The sequence below is a fragment of the Protopterus annectens genome, chromosome 12.part0 (assembly GCF_019279795.1).
Source record: "Protopterus annectens isolate FY-2018-M chromosome 12.part0, PAN1.0, whole genome shotgun sequence".
NCBI classification, from domain to species: domain Eukaryota; kingdom Metazoa; phylum Chordata; order Ceratodontiformes; family Protopteridae; genus Protopterus; species Protopterus annectens.
In genome coordinates, this window is record NC_056746.1 from 632013934 (window position 1) to 632031765 (window position 17832).

The 17832-nt window shown below is 43.3% G+C and overlaps 1 protein-coding gene across 3 annotated transcripts in view; it reads left to right on the plus strand.

Moving 5' to 3' along the window:
* INTS1 (integrator complex subunit 1) overlaps positions 1-17832 on the plus strand; it is a 2399836-nt gene that overhangs the window by 2306176 nt on the left and 75828 nt on the right. The gene's annotated exons all lie outside the window — the stretch shown is intronic.

Below are 17832 nucleotides of genomic sequence, written 5' to 3' on the forward strand. Positions count from 1 at the left end.
CTACAAAGGCAGTTGTTTCCTTTCCAGGGTGATGTCCCTTTGGTACTGTCCTATCTGTGTGAACTTTTGCAGTCAGGGTTGGCATACTCCTCCATTAAAACTCACCTGACTGCCATTTCAGCTTGTCTGCCTCTGAATCCTCCTTTGGCTTCCAGATTACCTGCAAAGCTGTTCCTAAAGGGATCGCTGTTTCTCGGGCTCCAAGGAAACCTATTGCTGCCGCCTGGGATCTGAATTACGTCTTGGAGAAGTTCATAGTAGCCCCTTTTGAATCAGCTTCTATGGCTTCTCTGAAACACTGCACGTGGAAAACAGTACTCCTAGTGGCCTTGACATCAGCTAGAAGAGTGTTTGATTTGCAGGCTGTTATGGCCGTTTCTCCTTTACTCATCTTCCACAAAGACAGGGTAGCCCTTAGGACCAACCCTTTCTTCATGCTCAAGGTGGTCAATGAGCTTTCCTTAAACCAAGCTTTTCACCTCCCTACCTTGTTTGCCCACTCTCAGAGTGACAGTGAGAGAGTCTTACATTCCCTTTATGTGCACAGACAGCTCAGGTTCTACTTGGGCAAGGCTAAGTCTATCAGAAAGTTTGACCAGTTGTTTGCCTCCTTCCACCCCAGGGCCCTGGGGAAAGCTGTGACAAAACAGACAATTTCAGTTTGGATTTCCAGGATTATTTCCTTCTGCTGTGCACACCATGGGAAATCCTTGGTGTCCAAAATTAAACCACACTCCCTTAGGGCTATGGCATCATCAGGGGCTTCTTTAAGGGGTTAGATACTGCCACCATTTTAGAGGCAGCTACATGGACATCTGTCCACACATTTACCAAACATTACAAATTGGACCAACTTTCCAAAGTCAGGGTGAGATTTACCAGGGCTGTCATCCATGGATTTTTAGAGAGCAATTCCAAGCCACCACCCTCTACTTCCCAGTGAGCTTTGGCACTCACCCCAAGAATCCAGAATGCTGCAACATGGGAGACAAGGATATCTATGGTTATGGTAAGATTTTACACAACTATTCTTTTTGTTGATTGATGACAATTTCTGTAAAACCCATTAAGTGCCAACCAGTCTGCTGACTGGGGAGGTTTAGTTAATAGCGTATGTCCTTCTGTTCAGTGTTGCAGTATTCTTAACATATGGGGTAGTCTTATGCCCAACGACCCGACGGACGGTCGGTATATAACCGCTTTTAGCTACTGCAAGTACGTAGGACATCACACATATGGCCTGACAATGTCAACCTTAAAAGAACATCTGCACGGACAATCCTCAGAACTTCCCTGCCACCATTCAGAAGGTTGACTCCTACATCGGACTGCAGTTGGATTCCGTGTGTTGCTGCAGCTTCAGATAAGCGCCACATTGAGGATTTATTTCCTTGCTACTACTTTTTGTTAGTTCATGTCATCCAGGAAGGGCAAGTGTACACTAGCGTACTGCATCTCCTGACAAAACGGTGTCTATGGGATTGCAATTGCAATTGGCCACCACAGTCTCTAACAACAACTTTTTCTCTCCCAACAATTAAACATTTCAAACTCTACATTTACACACACTAGTGTACTGCAGCTCCTGCAAAACAGTGTCTGTGGGATTGCAATTGGCCACCACAGTCTCTAACAACAACATTTTCTCTCCCAACAATTAAACAGTGTAGGTTACAAACATAAAAAAAAAAACATTTGTTAAGCTCTCTTTTACTGTGCTGTGTAACAAAGTGAGTCATCATTTTGGTCAGTCATAGGGCTCTTTCTGCTCTATTTTTTGCCTCTTTCCCCCTGTAACTGAAGTAAACTGATTCATAAGTTCATAGGTTGGTACTAGGTTATCGGCCCTAGGGCCTATACAAGCCTAGCCATAACAATTCCCTATCTATTTCTTCCCACAGTATTTACTTCCCTACATTACAGTATTTACTTCCCTACATTACAGTATTTACTTCATGCATTTGTCTCTCTAACCCTAATTTATACAGCTATACCTTGTACCGTTATGGCTTTCTAACTTTTAGACATAGATTGTTTTACTTATTTGTTTGACAATTGAACAAGTAACCCTGATAAAAACCTTAAAATTGGTCTGTCTTTCCTGATTAAAGTAAATAAAATTTAAAAAAATTAAAGTGCTGAGCGCAGGTTTTAGGCCCTTACATTCAACTTACTTGTGGTGTTGTGGTTTTGCCCACTCCGCTCCCCCTCACTTCGCTCTCCACCCACCCCAAGTATCCTCAAATTTATACTTTCACCTCATTGTCTGGTCACTCCCACAGCCCTTCCCACCACCATAATTTGTGCACTGTCCCTTTCACTCCTCCCACCTTGTCTCCAATCTTCCTCTTTTCCCTGCCCACCTTGGGCTGCCTGCCCTGTGGCTTGCCTTTTTCACACTTAACTCTTTCACTCCCTAGCACACCTATCATCTCCTCACATATACTCACCGTTTCCACCCCTTGATACTGTTCATAGATTCATAGATTAGTACTAATCTAACTGCCCTTGTGAGCCATTTTAAGCCTAGCCAGTTATCCATTGTGAGACTCAAACCCTGTACCTTGTGTTTGTAAGGCAAACACCTTAACCATTAGGCCACCCTCCCTACCGTTTCTTCCCTCACACTGCTTATTCCTAGCCACCACTCTTCCCTAATATATCTCTTTATAGTTTTCCCTATAACTCTTCCCCTCCTTTTCCCATCACACAATGCTATCCTTACTGCTATTTCTCCCACTTTAATCTCACTAGCCCTAAGCACTTCCTACCACATTGAGCTCCGTATCTTCCCCTCTTCCCCCACCTTTCCCAGACCTCTTCCAACATATAATCAAGCTCCACTTACTATTGCCTCCTCTCTTTTCTGTCTCTCCCCCTTTCAATATCTTAAATTTAAACTCATAGCCTACCCCGCTCTTACTCCTAAGCCCAAACTCAAGTACTCCATTCCTCTTACTGACCACCCTCACCTTTTCCATCTTGTCTTTGCTGTTCTGGTTTTTGGTGACATCCATCCTAATCCTGGTCCCTCCCCTCTCTCCACTACCCCACCACCTTCATCTTCTGTCCCCCCAAAAACATCCTCAAGTATCTCCAGCCACAAACATCTCTCTATCTCTGCTATGAGCATCCAAATCCTAAACAGCAAAATGTCTGAACTTCACGCATGGTCGGCCCAACATAAACCTCACATCCTGGCCTTATCGGAAACTTGACTAAAACTGCACATCAATTCCTCTGAATTTCTGCCACCTCAGTACAATATCTATAGGCATGATAGGACATCCAAAAAAGGATGTGGATTGGCTATCTTGTACTCTGTCTCACTGACTCTAACACCTATAGACATTACCCTGCCTAGTTTCTGCCCTGCTGAACTACTGCTCCTAGACTTCCACATCATTAACTATAGGAAGTTTGCTATTGCCTCTATCTGTATCCCCCCCAGGTAAAAACATCCCTATCCTTGAACATATACTCTCCTGGATAAACAACTCCATCCCCTATGAAGCCATCATTCTTGGAGATGTTAATATAGATTGGAACTCCCTTATTGGTCACTCACCCCAACATTTCATTAACCTGTATGGATTCTCACAACTGATCACTACCCCTACCCACTACAGTAAAAATCCTACTGGTTCCACAATTGACTGGATCTTGACCAACTCTCCTAACAACTATTGTAACCCTTCTACCTTCCCTGACTCTATTAGTGACCATTCTCCCATCTCTGTCCTAAGGCACTCTCCTCATTTCTCTAAGCACCACCTCTACAGAGATTGTAGGAAATTGACTAACTTTTTCCCTGAAACCTTTAACTCTAGACTCACTGCCATCAACTGGTCTTTCCTAAAAACTCTTCCGCTCAGTGATGCTGGTACTAAATTCAACCACATTTTCCTTGATGTCCTAAACTGTCTTGCACCAACTTGCAAAATCAGAATCAAATCTAATTTTGCACCCTGGCTCTCCAAAGCTACTCATGCTTTGATGCATAAAAGAGATGCTCTATGGGAAAAAATGGCAAACCACTAAAACTGCCATCTTTCTCCAAGGTTATAAGCAACTCAGAAATTGTGTATTATTTTGGATAAACGCCAATATTTCACTAAATTTCAAAGCTGTCACCCAAATAACCCCCAAATTTTTGGATTACTATCAACTCCCTGCTCCACACTGGTTCTCCTACCATCCCTAATCCCTTTCCCTCTGAAACTGCAGACTTACTCAACAAACACTTCATAGACAGCATCTCTAAACTCTTACCCTCTGGTAACTCTCCTTATCCCAACTCTTCTGTGTCACCCTCACTTCCCCCTAAACCTCTATGCTCCTCTGTTTCTTAGCCTTTTATCTTGCGACCTGTTTCTACTAAATACATCAAATCCCTGCTTCTTAAACTAAAACCATGCTGTCCCTCCACTAATAAACTCACCCCTCAATTTCTGAAAATTGCTGCTGACGCTATTGCAAATCCTGTATATATCTTAATCAACCACTCCATTCAGGAATCTACTGTACCAGAAATATGGAAATCCTTCTATACCACTCCTCTGCACAAAGGTGGCAACTCTGTTAAACCCTTTAACTGTAGACCAATCGCTATTCTCTCACCGCTCTGTAAGATCCTTGAAAACTTTATACATACTCAACTACTGTCCTATCTCATTCACGAAAATCTCCTCACCCCCTCACAACATGGTTTCCACCCTAAACACCGTACGACTGCCTTACTATCCTTTACTCAAAAGGTTGCAGAAGCTGGGGACAACAACCTCCTAGTCTCCTGTCTGTTCCTTGATCTTTCTAAAGCCTTCAACACTGTGTCTCATCCCATCCTTCTTAACAAACTCTCAGACGTAAACCTCTTCCTTCTACTCTTGGCTGGTTCCAATCCTACCTTACTGTTAGAAAACAAGCTGTTAGATGGCAGCAGGCTTTCTCACCCTTCCTTGCTGTTCAAACAGGAGTACCCCAAGGCTCCATACTTGGACCGCTCCTTTTCAACATTTTTACCAACATCCTACATTCATCCTGCAGTCTCTCATCTGTAATACAATACACAGATAACTCTGCTGTCCTATCTATCCCCAATACTATCTCTGAACTACACACACTAACACAGACTTCCTTTATCTCTGTTGAAAAATGGCTCAGAAACAGTCTACTAATCCTTAACCCTAAGAAAACTCAACTTCTTCTCTTCCTACCACAGACACTCTCTCACCTTAAATCCAACTGTTCTCTTTCCTCCCTAGATGGCACCCCTGCCTCACATACCAAACTCCTTGGGGTAATAATTGATGACCAACTAAAATTTGACTTGCACATACAACAGGTCATCAAAAAATCCACTAAAAACTTGGACTACTTTATAGGAACAAAAAATTCCTCACTACTGCCACTAAGCGCACTCTTGCGCAGACATTTCTCTTACCCAGTCTTTTAGAGACTTCCCCCATCTTTACCAATATCCAAACTACCTCAGTGTAGAAACTGGAACAAGCGTACAACAAAATTGCCAGATTTATTTTAAACCAGCCACTCTCTTCACATCACTTCCTCTCACTAAACAAACTTCAGTGGCTAGAATTTCCGCACCTTCTCCTACAATCGCAACTCCATACTACCTTTTCCATACTCAACAACCCCTCTGTCTACCCTGCTCTCGACTCCCATGTTACTCCCTACTCTCCCCCCTGACCTCTCCGGAGTGCTGATCAGCATCTTCTTTCAGTTTATAAACTCAAAGGGAATATTGGCAAACTACTTTACCAACACACTGTTTCACTAAATTGGAACAAACTCCCTCTCCATATTAGATCCAACCTTTTCTTTCCCTGTTTTAAAAGGAGCTTAAATCCCACCTACTAAATTTGAAATTATGCCGTTGCATTGACCACATGTAGTGTTAGTCTCTCCCACAGTATAACCTGTTGCATCTCCAAACTTTCTTTTTGTTAGTAACTTCTGCTTAAACCAATCTCCTAAACCTCAGCTCTACTACTATAGCCCCCTCCCATTCTCCACACTATTTATCTTCCTCCCCACTTCCTATCAGTGTCTATACATTGTTCTTCTTTTGAACGATTATCTTTTCGTTTTTACTCTCATATGTAGTAAATTTTAGTCTACTACTATCAGTGCAACCCTTAATGTTCATAATTTTTTTTCTTTTGTCTTTTTTTCTCTATAATTAGTTTCGTATTTGCAGTGTTGTTTTTAATAGTTTTTGTCCTGTATGTTTATCTTTGCTTTTGTTTGCTGGGTCTCTTTCCCCTTGGGTCTCCACTGAAAATGGGTTGCTTACTATCAGTGCAATGCAAATAGTTAACCTTTTCTTTTTTACAATTATTTTGTATTGTGATTGTTATTTAATATTTGTATATTGTCACTTTATTTTTACTTATGTTTGCTGGGGCTTTTCCCCTCAGGTCTCCACTGAAAATGGATTTGTTTGCAAACTCAATTGGACTAACCCGGTTAACAAATGTGAAATAAATAAAACAATAAATAAATAAGTGTAGGTCTGGAAGGCAGATTCCACATAATGATAGCCATGACCTTTGTCTTTTCTGTTTAGGGCTTAGTCACAGCTATCGATCCTGTTCCCTATGTCGGGCCTTTGTGCCCAAGACCTTGCATAGCCGACTTTCAGCTTTAAATCTCTACCTGGAGAATAAGCGGCTTAAACATCTAGCTAAAGACATTTTGGAGCGTTCCAGGGGTCATTCGGCTGAGATGGGTTTGAAGAGGAAGGTTAGCAAACCTGGACCTGAATCCTGTTTGGCTACGCCTCTTACCTCCAACATATCCCTTGAGGTCATGGAAGATGAGGTGGTATGTTTGGAGGTTGGGTCTGGTTCCTCGGCAGGTACCTCACTGGAAGCCGCTAAGGAATCTGATTTTGGTACATCCTCAGAGGCAGGGCAGACCTCTGTTTTGGGTGGAATGTGGTGAACCGCGGCTTGCTGTGCTTGAGGGCCCTGGTGACATTCCTACCATTTCTGCTAGGGATATTCCTCTGTCTACTCTGAATGTTAAGCCTATATCGGGTTCCTCTACTTCTCCTCATGTGGAAATCCATGTAAAGAAAAAACAGAAAACAAGACATTATCATGTTCCCTCAGCTCCTCACTCTGACTGGGATGCTTTCTTCCAGGGTCTTATCAAGGCTTTGATGGCTTTGAAGCCTTCCTTGGCTATCCCTGTTCCTTCTTTTACTTCCTCCTCTGTTCAAGGAATTGGAACACCAGTTTTTTTGACAGTGATGACTCTTCCTCTGATAAAGATTGTCTAGCATATTCCTCTTGGATTACTTCTCATCTAGAATATACTTCTCCAGAGGAGGAATCTAATGGGGGAGATTCCCTTGTGGAAGAGATTTCCTTTGGTGAAACCATCAACAAAATGAGGGAATTCTTCAAATGGGATTGTTCCCAGATTTCTGATGATCAAAAAAGGTATTATGACCTGTTAAAAATGGAGGTTCCCTCTCCTTCTGCAGTGTCTCCAGTCCTCCCAGCTTTTCTGGATGCTTTTGCCTCCTCTTCTAAGACTCCAGACTGACAGGCCCCTGCCCCCAAGAGGCCAGATAGATTTTACAAGGTACCTGATGATTGTAAGTTTCTCTATAAGTGTCCCTCTACTGATCCAGCAGTTGCTTCTATAGCTTCTAATAAATCTTCTTGATTGTCGTCTCCTGCAAAACTTTTACCTTTGATAAGCAGAGCAAGATTCTAAAGAGACTAGGTAAAAAGGTGTATACCTCTTCTACTCTAGCTATCGGAGCAATAAATTACCAAATTCATAAGGCTAGGTATTCTTTGGCAGTGCTTTCCCAAGCTTTTCAAGCTCTTGCTCATCTACCAGACTGAGATTAAAGTTCAGGGTTATGTCTCTTTTGGCTTCTTCACAGGTATCTAGACATTCCATTAAATGCAGCTATGATGCCGTTGAGGCATCATCTAGAGCTGATGCTTGTGCTTCTGTGCTTAGGAGACATTCCTGGTTGAGACTTCAGTTATCTGATAATATAAAAGCTAAATTGCTAGAGGCTCCTTTGGATAAGTCAGCTCTTTTTGGTTCTGCAGCTACAGACTTATATAAGGCTCTCCAATAAAAAGGGAAGGAACTTCAGGATTTTAAGCACCTCTTTGTTTTCCAATTCCCAAGTTTCACAGGAATTCCCCTGTCAAAACTTCTTTTATTAGGAGACAATTTGCTCGTCTTCTGCCTCTGCTTCTACTTCCAGGTCTAAAACATCTGTTAGGAGACCTCCTCAATCCAAATCTTCTGCTTCAGCTCCTTCTCCTCAGCAGCCTTTACAAGCCAGGCCAAGTTCTCTGTGATAGTCAGCAGTCTCTTCCAAGTCATACTCCTCTACCTCTTTGCCTCTCTCTCTCTTTCTCCAGTTTGGGCAAGGATCACTCAGGATTCTTGGGTTCTGTCCATTATCCAACAAGGATACTTTGACTTGGAAGACTCTCCCTCCTTTCATGGGAATCCCACAGCCCCCTTCAAATCAACTGGAATTGTTTCCAGAGGTCCTATCACAGCTCTTTTCTCAGTGCACAATTCAAAGTGTGCCAGTGGACCAGAGAGGCAGAGGATTTAACTCAAGAATATTTCTGGTTCCAAGAAAGGATGGTCCTTGGAGAACAATTCTAGACCTTTCCCACTTGAACATTTTCCTGGAGGTACCATTTTTCCATATGCTTTCCTTATAAACTCACTTTCCTCTGATTTCCCCTCAGTCTTACATAGCCTTTCTAGACATCAAAGATGCTTATTTACATGTTCCCGTTCATCTACTGTACAGGAGAATTCTGTTTCTCGTGGGTTCTTTGCACTTTCAGTTCTCTGCCATGCCTTTTGGTTTTTCCACTGCCCCAAGGGTATTCACAAAGTGCTTGGCCCCTGTGATTGCCTTCTTGATAGTCCAGGGAATTCAGGTATATCCATACCTGGGCGATCTTCTCTTTCTGGCTTTTCAGTCAGAACAGTTGTCTCAACACCTGCAGGTGGGATTTATTTCCTTTAGAGTCTAGGCTTTATGAAGAACTTCAAGGAATCCTCTCTGACTCCATCACAGGATCACATCTTCATAGGGTGCAAGTTCAGAGTTGACCTTATGATGGTTTTTCTTTCAACAGACAAGGTTCAATCTTTCTGGAAAACCTTCACAATCTTCCTTCCATTTTGGCCAGGGAGTTTCTAAGCCTTCTTGGGTTCATGGTTTCCACAATTCCTATGCTGCCCTTTGCAATGCTGCACATGATGAAATTTCAGTGGTTTCTAAAGGCATCCTGGTCACAGCATGCACACACAAGACAAAGGATCATTGCTTCATCCATATCTGTCAGCCTTGCAAATGGCCCTGTAGGTGATCAACTTTTGATTCCTTTCAGGCACCCTTTTTCACAGGATGTGCTTTGGGTTTTGTAGGAGGCAAGGAAACCCAATTTTAGAAAATCTTACATTTCCAAATGGAGGCTCACCTATCTCTCAGGACTGACTGACCCATGTTCACATCAGAAGGGGCAGAACATTTCTGTTCAGGATGTCTTTTTTTCTGGAGATTTACTAGGATTTTTTTTTGTTTGTTTTTTAAAGAACAAAGAAAAGAGCATAGCAAGTCTGCTGATTTATCAAACTTTGATAGCCTGTTTCTTTTTTTGAAACAGAATACCACACTTTGTACAGTGTTTTCCAGACTATTGGACAATCAGTTTGATTTCTGGATAATCCAGAAAAAAGGGTGTTGATGGAAAAGTATACAGAAGCTCAGAAGGAGTTGCATTGTGTCTTTGTGGACTGAGAGAAAGCATATGCCAGGGTGCCTAGAGAGGAATTGTGGTATTGTATGAGGAAGTCGGGAGTGGCAGAGAAGTATGTAAGAGTGGTACAGGATATGTACGAGGGCAGTGTGTCAGTGGTGAGGTCTGTGGTAGGAATGACGGATGCATCCAAGGTGGATTTGGGATTACATCAAGGATCAGCTCTGAGCCCTTTCGTATTTGCAGTGGTGACAGGTTGACAGACGAGATCAGATGGGAGTCCTGTGGACTCTGATGTTTGCGGATGACATTGTGATATGTAGTGAGAGTAGGGAACAGGTTGAGGGAGACCCTGGAGAGGTAGAGATATGCTCTAGAGAGAAGAGGAATGAGGGTCAGTAGGACTAAGACAGACTGTATGGGTTTGAACGAGAGGGAGGCCAGAGGAATGGTGAGGATGCAGGGAGTAAGGTTGGCGAAGGTGGATGAGTTAACATACTTGGGATCAGCAGTTTAGAGTAATGGTGAGTGTAGAAGAGAGGTGAAAAAGAGAGTGCAGGCAGGGTGGAGTGGGTAGAAAAGTGTGTCTGGAGTGATTTGTGACAGATGGGTACCAGTAAGAGTGAAAGGAAAGGTCTACAAGATGGCATTGAGACCAGCTATGTTATATGATTTGGAGACAGTGGCACTGACGAAAAGACAGGAATCAGAGCTGAAGGTGGCAGAGCTGAAGATGATGTTCATCGTGCATACAGATGCGGTCATCACACTTGGGTTATCCTGCCGTCAGGCGGGTCCTCGGTCGGCCGAATTCCAAAGTCTAGTCCGGCGTCAGTTGTCGTCGCTTCTTCCCTGACGTCAGTGCGGCAGGGGTATAAAAGAGGCAGCCGACGCCATTTTCTTCAGTCTTTCTTGCTGCGCGGTGCCCATAGCAGAAGCAGTTCGCAAGTGCCGGTCGGCCAGCTCCTGAGATTTACGAACAGTATTTCAGCCGAAGTCTTCTTTAAAACTAAGTACCCCATTGGGGAAACTTTTCTTGCCTCAGACCGATGTCAGACAAAGTTAATAATTGCATTTCTTGTGGGAAGCAGATACCGCATAAGGATTTTCACTCTTACTGTATACCCTTGCTTAGGGCCAGACCACGACGTCTCGGCCTGCCGTTTTTGTGCTAGGTTTAACAAGCGCACTATTACGGAGTTCGCCCTTCATTATTTTGGCAAAAAATTTAATTATATCATGTCTTCGGATGCACCGACGCCAGTTTTAGGCAAAAGACGCAAGGATAAGGATAGACATCCGAGGCCTGCACCGAGTACTGAGACCACGCTTAGGCCGACTACCGGTTCTCAGCGAGGTGCCTACGCAGCCCCTGACTACTGATTAAACTATTTTACTGGCGACTTCAGTACCCGAGGCTGCAGGATCCTCGGTCTCCATTCCCACTGCAGATACCGACGCCACTCTTCGCGGGAAAACCAAAATTTTAGCGAGGCCTGCCATTTCTGAAGGCGTTTCCAGGCCTACCACCTCCCCTTTTAAATCATTCACTAAGTCTAAAGCTGCAATGAAAGTTAAAAAAACAAGGTCCTCAGACCCCCTCCCAAGGCCCCATGCCTAAAAAACAGATGCTTAAAATGGCTGAGGATTTGATTACTCTCATCAGGGGTTCTCAACCCCCCTCAGACAAAAGACCCAGGTTGGAGGAAGACTACCCTTCCTCAGACCAGGCTTCTATTACTTCAGACCATTCTGAGGACCAGGATTACACCTATTCCCCATTTGAAGACTCTGATGCTGAGGAGTCTATTCCCTCGGTCTCCCCCCCTGAGGACTACTCTTTTGGGGAAACCCTGCATACATTGAGAGAGCACTTCCACTGGGAAGGCCAAGATTACTCAGATCCCAAGAAAAGGCTCAGGGAATTTCTGCTACTTCCCCAGCATAGGCCCCTGGCTATTCCTCCTGTCTTAGATATTTTGGATGATGTGTACGCAGAAGCCAGTCTTAATCCAGACTCATTACCTCCAGCCCCTGTTAAACCAGACAGATATTACCGGGTTCCTGATTCTCACCAGTTCCTTTATAAAAGCCATACTGCTGACCCAGAAACTATTTCACAGGGTCCCAAGGGGATTAAGGCCTCTACTGCTAAAAACCCTTTACCTTCAGAGAGAGATTCTAGAGCATTAGAAAGGTGGGGGAAAAAGGTGTATACATCAGCCACTTTAACCATGAGGGCATTAAACTGTCAATTTCATATGTTAAAATACCAACAGTTCTTGCTATCTCAGCTGAAAGGCAAAATGACACAAACAGAACAACCAGACTTGAAAGAGTTGCAGGATTTGTTGCATGGAGCAGAACAAGTGGGGAAACATACCTTGCAGTGTGGTTTTGATGCTTTAGAGTCCTCATGCAGAGCTGCTGTCACGGGGTCTGTCATACGTAGACATGCTTGGCTCAAAGAGCAAACCTTACCAGATCATGTCAAAGCAAAGTTATTAGATGCACCACTACAAAAAGATGTATTGTTCGGTGTTAAAGCTGAGGAGGTACTAAAGAAAATGGAGGAAAAAGCAAAATCTATGCAAACAGTTAGATTTCTTGCAGGTACAGCCACCACGCTTCAGCAGAAACTGGCCTTCAAAAAATTGGTCCTTTCCAGCCACGGTCAGACCCCAAATGGGCAGAGGCAGAAAGGCAAATTTCCGCTCTCATGGATATGAAAGCAATTCAAGAGGTACCTGCAAAGGAACAAGGTCAAGGTTTTTATTCAAGACTATTTCTGGTACCAAGGAAGGACAAAGATTGGAGACCCATCTTAGACCTATCTATTCTAAACACATATCTAGAGGTACCAAAATTCAAGATGCTCACATTACAGCAGCTTCTTCCCATGCTGGGCAAGGAGTCTTGGCTGGTAACGTTGGACCTCAAGGAGGCATACTTGCATGTCCCTATCAGACAAGATTGCAGAAGATACCTCAGATTTCTTGCAGGTTCAACCCATTACCAATTCTCTGCATTGCCCTTTGGCTTATCTACTGCACCCAGAGTGTTTATGAAATGCCTGGCATCAGTAATTGCCTTCTGCAGACAACGAGGAATCCAAATCTACCCATATCTGGACGACTGCCTGATCCAAGCAGACAGAAAGGACCTTCTATTGCAACATCTGGCGTTTGTAATAAAACTGTTAAACTGCCTGGGGTACACAGTAAACAAAAAGAAATCAAAACTAATACCTTCTCAACAGATAATTTTCCTGGGTGCCAGCTTAAATACAACAACCCAGATGGCCTACCTCACGCCAGACAAACAAGGGTAACTGTCTCAATACTACAACAAAATGGCAACTTTAACCAGGCTAACTGCAAGGAAAATCCTGCAGGCTCTGGGGTTCATGGCATCTTGTATTCTACTAATACCATTTGCAAAGCTGCATATGAGGAAACTACAATGGTATCTAAAAAACTTATGGTCTCAGCACAGCCACAGCTTGGAAACAATTATACCACTCATTCCATGCCTTCAAAAGGAATTTTTGTGGTGGGCTCAAGCATGCCAAAGAAACACAGGTCTTCCTTTCTGTTTACCACAAGCAACTCAAATCATCACAACAGACGCCTCAGACTACGCCTGTGGAGCACACATGGCAGGTCAGTGTATTCAGGGAAAATGGTCCCAAAAAGAGATGCACCTACACATCAACCAAAAGGAGATGCTAGCCGTGCAAAATGCTCTTATGACCTTCAAAGATCTACTGCATCCAGGCCAGCTATTAATAAGGACAGACAACACCACAGTCATGTGGTACATAAACAAACAGGGGGGAACGCATTCATACCCCCTGTGCAGGCAAGCCATGACCCTGTGGAACACAGCACTGGAATTACAAATTCAGCTACAGGCACAATTCCTGGCAGACAACTTAAGCAGAAATATGACAGACCCACACGAATGGAAGTTGTATCCTCAAGTCTTCTCAAAGATAACTCAGGCATGGGGACAGCCACACATAGATCTATTTGCTACCCACAGAAATTACCAGTTGGAAAAATTCTGCTCAAGGACCTATCATCCACAGGCCTGAAAAGTGGACGCACTCTCTTTCAATTGGACAACATTGACAGTCTATGCCTTCCCGCCTCTACCTCTACTGGCCAAAGTCCTATTAAAAACCAGAGCAGAGAGGCCACAAATGATTCTCATTGCTCCAGACTGGCCACGACAGCACTGGTATCCTCTCCTAAAGAGCCTGTCACACTCACCACCATGGATCCTTCCTCAAGTTCCTCTTCTGTTGTCCCAGCACAACTGCAAGACCCTTCATAGCCAGCTCAGGACTCTAAATCTAGCTGCATGGAGAATACCTTAATTTACCAACAAACACTCCTCTCCAAGGAGGTACAGGATGTCATCTTGGAGGCCAGGAGACCCTCTACTAGAAATACCTACTCTGCCAAATGGAAACGATTTTGTTCCTGGAATCAAGCAAAGGGTCAGAATCCTTGAGTAATAAATATACCTCAGATTTTACAGTACCTAACTGAGATGTTAAACAGTGGCCTCTCCTTCTCTTCCATCAAGATCCACACTTCAGCCATTTCAGCACAATACAATACGGATCCTCCTTTATTCTCACATCCTCTATTAAGGCAGTTCCTCAGAGGGGCAAAAAATATAAAACCCCCCCAGAAACCACCAACTCCAGCTTGGGACCTCAACTTCGTATTGGAGAAGCGGACACTGCTTCCTTTTGAGCCGGCTTCTTCAGCAGAGCTACAATACTTGTCATGGAAAACAGCCTTCCTTCTGGCTATTACCCCAGCACGCAGGGTTTTGGCGCTACAGGCCCTCATGGCTGTGCAACCATTCATCATTTTCCATCAGGACAGGGTTTCCTTACGAACCAACCCTACCTTCATGCCAAAGGTAGTATCCAATGTGGCTTTGAATCAGTCTATTCATTTACCTACCTTTTATCCAAATCCACAGAACAAAGGAGAGAGGCTACTACATTCCTTGGACATTCACAGGCAACTTCGTTATTACTTGGACAGAACAAAGTCATTCAGAAAATCTGAACAGCTCTTTGTGTCCTATGCTACAGGTGCTCAAGGAAAGGCTATTTCCAAACAGACTATTTCAACATGGATATCCCACTGCATACGCTTTTGTTATTCATTTCATGGAAAATCAGTGCCTGTATACATCAGACCCCACTCCACCAGGGCTACAGCTACCTCAGCAGCTTTCCTCAGGGGGGTCCCTACCAAGGACATTTTGGAAGCAGCTACTTGGAGTTCAGTGCACACTTTCTCCAAGCACTACCACTTTCCACTATACTCAAAATCTAGAGCGGGCTTTGCCACAGCAGTCTTGCATGGCATTCTAGCCCCTCCTAATTCCGCTTAGTACCAGTCACCCTTACTTAGCTTTGGGATTCTACCCAAGTGTGATGACTGCAGCTGTATGCACGATGAACATAGTACAGTTTTGTACCTACCATAAATGTAGATGTTCGAGTGCGCATACAGCTGCAGTCCAGGTTACCCTCCCTCCATCCCCTCTTAGGACAGGGCTTATGACAAACACCTTTAACATACAACCTACTTGGGGTATTCCTTTATGGTGTATTTGCTTGCAACTACTGTTTTGATTTATCTACTTATGTATGTTTGCATGACATCATCTTTTGCCTTCCTTTCTGGGGGCACCTGACATCTGGGGCAAGAAAAACTGAAGAAAATGGCGTTGGCTGCCTCTTTTATACCCCTGCCGCACTGACGTCAGGGAAGAAGCGACGACAACCGACGCCGGACCTAGACTTTGGAATTCGGCCGACCGAGGACCTGCCTGACGGCAGGATAACCCAAGTGTGATGACTGCAGCTGTATGCGCACTCAAACATCTACATTTATGGTAGGTACAAAACTGTACTTTAAGATTCACACTGGGTGTGACAAGGATGGACAGGATTAGAAATGAGTATATTAGAGTGTCAGCAAAGGTTTGACAGTTTGGAGACAAAGCCAGAGAGGCGAGATTGCGTTGGTTTGGATATGTGCTGAGAAGGGTTGCTGGCTATATTGGGAGAAGGATGCTAAGGATAGAGCTGCCAAGTGAGAGGAAAAGAGGAAAGCCTAAGATAAGGTTTATGGAAGTGGTGAGAGAGGACATGCATGTGGTTGGTGTGACAGAAAAAGATGCAGAGGACAGGAAGAAATTGAAACAAATGATCCATTGTACCTGAAAGAAAGAGAAGAAGAGGCAACACTAGTCATCACTTATTATCCAGACAACCTTGTCAGGGAACAAATTCCTCTTGTGAAGCTGTCTCCACCTAACATTGAAAGACAGCACCCAGGAAAGATGAGCTGACATGCAAGATATTTAAGAAGTGTCTGGCAGCAGTAACTAATAACAAGTATATCCTAAAGCAGCATGCTCTTCTGCCATACCTGCATGCAACATCTACTGTCATTTCTTGGCACTTACTTGGGCACATTGAGTACTCTCCGTTTAACTTCACTGCATAGATCACATGACAGACATTTCATCATTATCTGCACCCTATTTCACTGCATAAATATTTTTTTTTCTTCAGTGAAATTTTGACAAACTGTGTTAGTATTGTTAAAGCACTTATCAGCTCCTCTGTCTTAATGTTGGCTTCCTTTGCAGGTTTGCACATGCTGAGTTGACCATTGGTCTTTCACAGTTTTCTTCATAAACATTACAGTCATCCATAAACTTATAACCTCAAATCCATTTGACTCTTTTTACCAGTATTGTGTGGGCATGTGCAGATCTGCACCAATAACATTATGATTTCACACACTGTATCAGCAAACAGGGGATCAAGATCACTTTTCACAACCATTTATTTTGGAGACAGCTTCCTGCTGAACATGAGCAGATCAGCAAGATTTTCCGTTTAAGCCTACCACATCCCTGGGAATTAGAACAATCTACCAGACACCGTCAACATTAATTTCTATGTAGAATAAAAAGTGGGAGAATTTACAGGGATTTCCCTTTGACTTGTTTGAAAACTGGGACTTAACCTTGCTTAGATCTTTTCACAGTAGCTCTTAATTTAAAGTTGTGAATATTCTGCTGTCTAAAGCTAGTTCTAGGCTTCTCATGTTAGGTGTCTTGCCCCTGTCATGGAGAAAGAGAATTGTCTGCATCTTCCTGTTCCTTCCTATCATTTGGGAGGTACTTCAGGTGCAGAAGGAGAAGCTGTCCTTGATGCATTCAAACAGCTGCTTTGTCATATCACCCGATTTTGTTTCCAGAAGCTGGCTTATTCTCTTCAGCCTCGAAAGGCATTTTCCCAGAGTTTTGCAGTTTCTCTGGGTGTGACAATGCTGAAACTTCACACCTCACTCTTAAAACCTTAGACATTGCCTAATTTGGAGTATTGCAATTAGTTTCTCAATTTTCTGGCTGCATGCAGTGGCTGTTCTTGATCTACGTTTGGATGAACTGATCAGTTTTCTTTCAGTCACATCTAAAGGGAGCTTCCCCTTTTATTGTTAAGTTTAGTTTGTTTTTCACTATTTTACTTTCTTGCAAGCAGGTCTGCAGTAGTTTAATGTTAAGGTGCATCTGTCCATTGTTTTAACCTTTGATTGATGAATTGGTGGAGGTAAGTCCAGTATAATGTGTCTTGCACTTTTGTAGTTATACCTTAAGCTGTTGCCCATCTTAAAACCTTGACCTTCTGCTAGAGATGCTTGTGCAATGTGTTTCTGAATCAAGTTTTTGCAGTCTTGCCTTTTTTGCATTGGAAGAATTTCTTCATAGTGGATTTTGCTGCTGTAGGTGATTTTCAGAGTTTCAAGCTTTGTGGTTTACAGAACTGTCCCTTATTGTTCATAAGGATAACTTTCATTTAAGAGACACCCTAAAGTTTTACTCAAGATTATTCTGTAATTCACTTTTCACCAGTCTTATAATTTACCTGAAGATTTTCAAGCTATCTAGAGCCTACGGTATGCTTGCTGTTTTACACAGCATGCCAGGAAGATGATTT